This window comes from Octopus sinensis, linkage group LG4 (assembly GCF_006345805.1).
Source record: "Octopus sinensis linkage group LG4, ASM634580v1, whole genome shotgun sequence".
NCBI lineage: Eukaryota > Metazoa > Mollusca > Cephalopoda > Octopoda > Octopodidae > Octopus > Octopus sinensis.
In genome coordinates, this window is record NC_043000.1 from 94,244,646 (window position 1) to 94,254,178 (window position 9,533).

Here is a 9,533-nt window from a genome sequence, read left to right on the forward strand (position 1 = left end):
AATCTTGAGATTGCTCCAATCTGGCCAACCCCAAGGAAAGTTAAGAGCATTAGATTCCTTGGAAAAAAACATCGAATGTATACGAAATAAGGACGGAAAAACAAATGATGTTACACGAATATAAATACAAAAACACAATAAAACACAATAATAATAACAGGACATAACAACAGGCGTCTTTTGACTGGGGACGAATTGACTTTAATTGGCGTGTGTGGAAATGAAGCCTTACGGCAGAGGGAAGAATTTCGATGTGGCAGTGATCGTGGTCAGACGCAAAAAGGGCTAGCAGTCGGCCAACGGTCACGTGAGAAGAGAAGAGAGAGAAAAAGTGAAACAAAGAAATTGAGGAGAAGAGAGAGAGAAAGAGCAAGAGAATGTGTGTAAAAGTAGATAGACGGAAGAATCAAGGAGTGGCGAGAAAAAGAGAGAGACGGGGACACAGTGAAGTGCAAAGTAAGAAGGGCAAAGGAATGTGAGAGAGAGCGGGAGAAACAGTTGAAATAGTCATACAAAATTTTGTGAAATGTGTACTTACATATAAGAGAACAAAGTGTACGTACGCCGCTATATATATATATATACATATATATATATATATATATATATATCCCATTCCCTTTTTCGTCTTTTTTTCCCTCACTTAACTTGTCTCTTCCTCTCTCTCTCATTCTTCATTCTCTCTCTCCCTTTCACCATTCTTCATGGTCTCCTCGCACCATTCCCCTTCTTCTCTCTCTTCCTCTTGCTCCTCCTCCCCCATTCCCGTCGTCCATCTGCGACGATACTTCCGTCGTAACTGCTATCCTGTCTTTTCTCGCCCGCCTTGTAAGGCCACTGGTCGACACATTTTCTCTCTCTCGTCGTCCACGATAATCCAGCGTTTGCAATACTTTTTCGGTCTGGCGTTAACAGCCCTTCTTATCTTGTTCTCCTTGTCCTGTCTCTCACTGTTATATATTTATTTTTCCACTGTTTATATATATATTTTTTACTGTTTATATGTTTGTACTGTCGTTACCGTCTTGCTTTTTTTTACCCCTCTGCGAAAAGATCTCAGAATTTTAATTGATTTGCTTTTCGTGGGAAGGAAGTTTTCTTCGAAGTATACGTCTCGCTTTTATCCTTCGAAACGTTTAGTAGATGAAACCTTAGCGACTGAAGAAGGGGATTTTTCGTTGTGCTTATTGTCCTGTATCTCTCTCTTTTTTTTGCTTGTCTTGTTCCTTGGTTCGTGTCTATGTGTTTCGTCTCTCTATGTGTTCGACGTCTTTTTGGTGTCCTGTACACATATATGCGTGTATACGTACATGTAGAGGTAGGTACGTACATATATGTTTATATATATGCATATGTTCTATTTTATTAACATATATATATATATAATATTATATATAATATATATATATATATATAATATATATATATATATATAATATATATAAAATAAAATACAAAATGGGACAAGAACGCAAAACCACCGGTCAACTAGGTGATACAAAAAGGAACAACAAAACATACAGATAGACGATACAAAACAGACATACGGACGGGACATTCGAAGCCTTTTATCTTCAATCAAGAACCGGATCATCCTCGCAATTTCGGCTCATTGATATATATATAATATAAATAATATATAAATATATGCATATATACATACATATATGTACATACCTACATATATATGTATTTATACATGCACATATGGGTACAGGATATAAAAAAAAACGTTGAACACTATGAGAAACAAAAACATAAAAACAAAAACATAGAAACGAACTTTTTTTAAACAACGATAAAAAATAACAAAGAAACGAGACATACAACACAAGGAATATTGCCCTTCTTCAGTTGTCCCCGTTTCATCTTGCGGAGGGTGAGAGTGGTAACAAGAACAGGACAGTAAGAACAAAACAATAAAAACAATAAAAAAGTAAGATATAGAACAAGTTTTTGCCGACAGGTTGCTAGATTTGTTAGAGGGACAGTTGAAGGGCTATACTACGGCATCTGTGCGGTGGTGTGGCAGAATCGTTAGCACGCCGGGCGAAATGCTTAGCGGTATTTCGTCCGCCGCTGCGTTCTGAGTTCAAATTCCGCCGGATCGACTTTGTCTTTCATCCTTTCGGGGTCGATAAATTAAGTACCAGTCACACACTGGGGTCGATATAATCGACTTAATCCGTTTGTCTGGCCTTGTTTGTCCCCTCTATGTTTAGCCCCTTGAGGGCAATAAAGAAATTTATAAAATGATGAAGATGATGATGTGGAGGAGGAGGACGAGTTGGTGGAGGAGGTGGAGGAAGAGAAGGAAGAGAAGGAGGAAGGGGAGGGAGAGGAGAAGGAAATGGGGGATGTGAAGGAAGAGTAGGAGGAGGGTTAGGGTAAGGATTCGGGTGAGGGTAATGATTCGATTGAGGATGGTGATGATAATGAGGATGATTGTGTTGATGATGATGATGATGATGATGAAGGCGACGACAACAATAGTGATTATGATGCCGATGCTGATGTTACCAACGACGAATGTACGCAACGACGACGACGGCAAGCGCTGACGACGATGACAATAATGATGATGATGATAATCATCATCATCTTCGTGATTTCTCCATGTCAACCCTTAATCAAGACATTCAATTGTTCACTTTTTATTTTTTGGAATAACAGATACCGCACTATTCGTACCTTTTCTTTTTAAACCGACTGTGTAGGACCTAAGGGGTATTTGCTTTCTCTTTCTTGCAGATTAAGCACATCCCTACGCAAATCGAGCACCATTGTCGTCTCATGTATACAGGAGGTTAATTAAGTTTATTATTTTTCGTTTATTTTTAATTTTTTTTTTTATCAGCCAACATGTAACAGAATACGGGTGTGTTAAAATAGATATGCATATAATTTCTTTCCTTCGCTGTTATCGTCGTTGATATTATTAATATTATCATTATTATTATCATTAGGGTGGATGGTGAACGTAAAGAACCAGCAGAACAATGGATAAAAATGCCTTAAGGTATTTAATTACCTCCCTTTACGAGGAAGCATAAATCCCTCTTGGGTCACCTTGATATTTGATCTTTCCGATATACGTAAACGTACCAGTCGAGTTGTGTGGCTTGATCTAATAATCTACTATGTCACTACCACCTCGGTCTATGTTTGGAATCATTGGTATTAATAACAGGGCGGCGGTTTGGCGGAAATGGTAGAACTTTGTACACGGTGCCTTGTGGTATTAATTTACTTCAGTTTATTTCCTTTCTGTTTATTTTTATTTTTGTTATTTGTTTTGTCATCCGGCCCTTCACACTTTCGTGAGCGGTAAAATAACTATCGGTCGAGGCCTGCGAGCGAATTAATTCACTTCTTTCCGTATCAATATCACAAAATCATCACAAGCAGAACAAATATAAACTTCTAATTATTATTATTATTGTTGTTGTTGTTACTATTATTATTATCATTATCATTATTATTATTATTATTATTATTATTATTATTATTATATTATATTATTATTATTATTATTATTATTATTATATTTTTAAAAGGATTGACGTAACTCTTCACAAAGGTAAACAGCCAAGTTTGTCACGTTCAAAATAAGAAGTGATAAAAATTCAAAATTATAGAAATGTTTTTTTTTTATTTTTATCACTTCTTATTTTGAACTTGACAAAGACAGACTTACTGTTGAAATATCGTTCAACCAATAGAATATCTTACAATCGAATCGTCTTCTTCGCCTTGACTATTATTATTATTATTATTATTATTATTATTATTATTATTATTATTATTATTATTATTATTATTATTATTACTATTACTATTATTATCATTATTATTATTGAGTGAGAGAGCAGCACATGTCATCAAAGTGACAATGGGGTGTACAAATATACGAAGCCCAATATACACACCATGATTACCTGTCTGATAAGAGTACACCAGGCACATGCATCACAACCATATGTGTGTGACATGGTGATCGTATATCAAGATAAACAGCGTTTGATCTTGCCGGTGGGGCCCAGTTAGAACTTTCTTCAGGCTAAGTAGCCCATCCTACTCAAAAGGTCCATGAATAAGAATTATTTAATGATTTTGATCCCATTTTTCCAGATGTAAATTATTCAAACCCCACAAAATTTCTCTCAACACATGAATATTCCATCAAGGTTGACTTTGCACTTCGATCATTTGGAGGGCGATAAAATAAGTACCTGTTGAGTACTGGGGTCGATATAATCGACTTGCTCATTTCCGCCAAAATCCCAGGCCTTGTGGATATTGCATAAGGGATCATCGTCGTCGTCGTCGTCGTCATCATCATCATCACCATCAGCAGCAGCAGCAGCAGCATCTTCATCATCAGTGTTCTTTTTCAATCGGGTATTTTTGGAGTTTTGCATGTGTAGCGGGCTTGCTGTCTGTAGGCTACGGTACGGTGCTAACTATCTAATATTTTCCTGATTATTCTGGCCGAAACAAAAACACAAAATTTTGTAACAGTTCTACTGGACTCTCTGTTCCGATTTCTTTTATATTCCTCTTGATGCCTTATGATGCTGTCCCCAAGAACCCAAGTACGCCGGGCGAAATGCTTAGCGCTATTTCGTCTGTTGCTATGTTTTGAGTTGAAATTCTGCCGTTCTGAGTTCAAATTCATCCATACGGGGTCGATAAATTAAGTACCACTCGAGTACTGGGGTCGATGTTATCGACTACACCCTGCCCCAAATTTCAGGCCTTATACCTATAGTAGAAAGGATTATTATTAATCCTTCGTAACACAGTGTAGTTAAAGATGCGCTGGGATCTTTAGCCAACTGTCAAATCACAAGGAACTCAGACAGGTAATACTTTCTTTAAGATGTGCGTTGTGCTCAATAGGGCTGCTTTTTGCAAGACATCAATCTTGCGTGGGATTTCCAGTTGCCTTAAGAAGTCACCATTGATATCACTTTTACATTACCCTCTCTCTTTCCATACAGTCTTGCCATTTCCACTTTCAATTCGGAGTACTTGGTGATATTTTCAACCTCTTTACTCACAACATTCATGTCATGTGGTATGGCTACATCAACAGTCTGACAGTATTTGACTCTCTTATTCAATATGACAATATTCGGCCGACGGTGTTCGATTACACGATCCGTCTGAAAACCATAGTCCCAGAGTATCGTTACTTTTCCATCCTCCTGCATAACTTTACTTGGTACATGCTCATACCAGTTCACTTTAATTCATATTGGCTTTTACGGCATAAGAGCCAATGAATATACACACACACTTTATCGTGGTGACTCTTGTATTCTTTTTGTTCAAGGCTCTCACATCCACTTACCAAGTGGGTCACATTTTCCACACTCTTTGCAGTCTGCATTTCTGGGTATCAGAAGTTTTATAGATGCTATACTTCACTTACATGGTCCTTGGTGTTCCCACTGACAACCAATCCGGTTTGTATTTTGCTTTGTTATCATTGAGGCATGACAGCTTCGACGTTGACATTAGGGGACGGATCTGTCCGTTTATGGTTAAGTTTTTGAGACAAAACGACCTCGGATTTCTCTGAATGAAAACATTAGTCGTAACATAGCTTCTTAAGGCTAACCTATCTGTATTCGCCTGTATTTTTTTGTTGATAGATTTTCTCCGAGCATAATTTCTGTGGTACTTTTAAATTTATGAATTGTTTACTCTCTCTGTGTTAGTAGAAAAAATATTTTAAAAATTGTTTTGTCATTTTTTTGCTTCCTTTGGGACACGTGCTTTCATATGCGTGTATGTATGTCTTGTAAATTTCACGTAGTTATGTTAACATTGGGATGTATACGTAATCTTATCGGTATTAAAATGTATATATGATTGTGTAGACATTTGTGTGTATGCGTAGTTAATCAATTTATGTACTTACTATTTTGTTCCACTTATATTTTATGTGTAAACTTTCCAATTCTGATTTTGCTTGTGTCTTTCGCACGTGTTTCACTGAGATATCGTGCATGGGAGAAACTGTGCTTTGTATAGCAGTAAAATTTTGTTTTTGTGATTATTTTCGTTAAAAGGCCGTTTCCTTCAAGTCTTCAACAGGTTCTTTTACCCCATACAACTGATGTTTAGATTTGTTTTTGATTAGATTTGCTTTTGAATGGAGAGCCCGGTGTAGCCTATTATCATTATTATCATTATTATTATTATTATTATCATTATTATTATTATTATTATTATTATTATTATTATTATTATTATTATTATTATTATTATTATTATAAGCCAGCATTTTTGAGCGAGGGACTAAGTTGATTACATATTTTATCGACTCCGAAATGTTGAAAGACAAAGTCAACCTCAGCGAAATTTGAAATTAGACTGTAAAGACGGATGGAATGCCGCTAAGTATTTTCCCAGCGCGTTAACGATTCTGCCAACTCGTTGCCCTATTGTGTCATTATACTGAGTGTTAATAAAGCTGCGAGCTGTCAGAATCGTTATCACGCCAGGCAAAATGCTTAGCGTTATTTCGCCCGCCGCTACGTTCTGAGTTCAAATTCCGCCGAGGTCGACTTTGCCTTTCACCCTTTCGGGATCGATTAAATAGGTACCAGTTACGCACTGTCATCGATATAATCGACTTAATCCGTTTGTCTGTCCTTGATTGTCCTCTCTGTATTTAGCCCCTTGTGGGTAGTAAAGAAATAGGTATTTCATCCATCTTTTCTGAATTCTGAGTTCAAATTCTGTCGAGGTCGACTTTGCTTTTCATCCTTTCGGGGTCGATTCTATAAAATAAGTACCAGTTGAGTATTGGATCGATGTATTTAACTGCAAATCTTGTTCCTATAGTAGAAAGGATCATGTTGGGGGTTAATTATAATGCCTTGTACGAAGGCAATCCGGCAGAATTGTTAGCATGTCAGAGAAAATGCTTGGCAGTATTGGCAGCACTTTTCCGCCTCTTTACGTTGTGAGTTCACATCACAATAGGTCAACAACGCCTTTCGTCCTTTCAGGTACAATAAAATAAAATACTACTGGAACAATGGCATTGGTATAATAGCCTTGCCTCTTCCCCTCAAATTCCTAGCCTGTAGCTATTATTCCGAGACTATCAAACAATTACAGTGGTGAGCATGCATAATCGTTATCGCACCAGACAAAATGCTTACCGGATTTTTTTCAGGTTCGTTACGTTCTCAGTTCAAATGTCGCCCAAGGTTGACTTTGCCTGTTATCTTTTCGGAATACGGTCGATGTCATTGATTGCTAGTTTTGTGTCAAAATTAGAATGATTTCTACTGGCAATGTGTTATATGTACTGCTTGAGTTGTGATATTGGAATGAAAATGTCTTCATGTAGGATGTGAGCTTGCTTGGACACTGAATCACTGCCCAGTACAGATCAAGCGATCGTGGCCATTTCATAATATATCACACCAAGAAATACACTGATTGCTGTGTTTTCTCTTTGTAAGAGAGTGAAGTGTAATTTTGAGGGAAATTTGGTGGCAGCAGCAGCAGCAGCAGCAGTAGCAGCAGCAGCAGCAGTAGTAGTAGTAGTAGTAGTAGTAGTAGTAGTAGTAGTAGTAGTAGCAGCAGCACTACCACCACCACCAATAGTAATATTAGCAGCAGCAGCAACAGTTCTGGTAGTAGTAGTAGTAGTAGTAGTAGTAGTGGTGTTGGTGGTGGTAGTGGTGGTGGTGGTGGTAGAAAAACGGGAGCAAGAACAACGGAAAAAAAATCATGGCTGTACTGTCTCTCAAAAGACATATATCTCAGGATGTTGGAAAGGAGGCAAGTGTTCTTGCTAAATTTCATTACGAAAGTTAAAGTTGACAAAAAAATAATAGAAACAAATATTACAAAATAAAATAAAAGGTAATAAGCGCAGTAATAGCAGGAGCAACATGAGCAGCAGCAGCAGCAGCAGCAGCAGCAGCAGCAGCAGTAGCAGCAGCAGCAGCAGCAGCAGCGTCAGATGCCACATCATCTAATGCAAAAAAACTCTTTGACATGATCTTTAGATCTTTATATGTTACGCTTCGGCACTTCTATAAACCAGATTAGAGTAAATAGAGAAAAAGGAAAAAAAAGAAGAGAAAAAGCGGGGAGAGGGAGAAGAAGAAGAAGAAGAAGAAGAAGAAGAAGAAGAAGAAGAAGAAGAGAAGAAGAAGAAGAAGAAGAAGAAGAAGAAGAAGATTATATGAAATTGCAAAGTGATTGGCTGGGGAAGGAAAAATAGATACAGGGCATACGTGTGTGTGTATGCGTGTGTGTGTGTGTGCGTGCGTGTGTTTAGTAAGTGTAAGTAAAATCATTATATTTATATGCATGTATTTACGTGTATATGTGTATATGTGTGTATATATAAATATATATATATATATATATATATAGATGCACACATATATACACACGTTCACAGATAGACTGATAGATAGATAGATAGATAGATAGATAGATAGATAGATAGATAGATAGATAGATAGATAGATAGATAGATAGATAGATAGATAGATAGATGAACAGGCGGATGTAGAGAAAGTTAAACAGATAAACGTGGAGAAAAACAAAGTGGGGCGAGAGAGAGAAGGAGTAGAGAAAGAGAGCCAGAGAGAAAAAAGAAGGAAAAAAAGTAAAAAGGAAAGTGATAGTGAGACGGTAAAATGCGATTAAGGAGAGAGGCGGGGAGAGAAATGGCTTAAAATAATGAGAAGAGGAGAGAGAGGGGGGAGGAAGAGAGAGAAAGTGAGATTAATAATAAAAAAAAAGAAGAAAAAATTGAAAAATTAATATTACAAAATTACTCCCAGGGACTTATAGAAAAATAAGCAAAGGAGTTTGAAAAATTAAAAAAGATGAAAGCAAAATATCGGTTTCATGATAAACAGAAGGAATCCATAACGAAGGATGGGAAAAACAGTATATATATTTAATATTTCATTGTTATATATATTTTCACTATTTAGTCTTATGAAAATTTACTAACCAGATGAAGAGTAGCTTTTGCAAGATTTTCCCTCATCATTGTGTATTTTGTTTCTATCTATCCACACTTAAAGGTGGATGTTCTGTTGGAACAAACAATACTGCGGTAGTTACCATGAGAGAACCTCTCATACCGGTTTTCGGTGCAAAATGTACCCTCGTTTATATCGCTAGCGTGAAGATAAATCCACCCCGACACCAGACACGTGATTTCGGTTTTTCATGACCTTGTCAATGATGGACGCCCGACTGCTAGACATAGCAGCGATTCATCTCCACCAGCGATGTATGGAAAAACATTGCCAAAACAAGTGCTGATCTCGCGATTAGCCAGTGAGCTTGTTAAAAACTATATATTAGGGACAGAGGTAATAATGCCGAGAGTAAATATTTATCCCCACTTAAACGTGGATGCCCTGTTAGAACAAACATTATTTGCCTTGACAGAAACTCTCATAGTAGTTTTCGGTATAAAATGCACTCCCGTTTATATTGCTAGCGGGGAGATAAATCCTCGCCACTTCCAGCGC

General features: G+C 37.1%; 1 long non-coding RNA gene across 1 annotated transcript in view; it reads left to right on the forward strand.

Annotated features, from left to right (window-relative positions):
• Positions 1-371: 371 nt before the first annotated feature.
• The window catches only part of LOC118763041, a 21,391-nt gene continuing 12,229 nt past the window's right edge, over positions 372-9,533 (forward strand). Inside the window, exons 1-2 of the long non-coding RNA XR_004998792.1 lie at positions 372-381; positions 5,190-5,193. This is a non-coding gene — a long non-coding RNA (uncharacterized LOC118763041). The remainder of the gene's footprint in view (positions 382-5,189; positions 5,194-9,533) is intronic.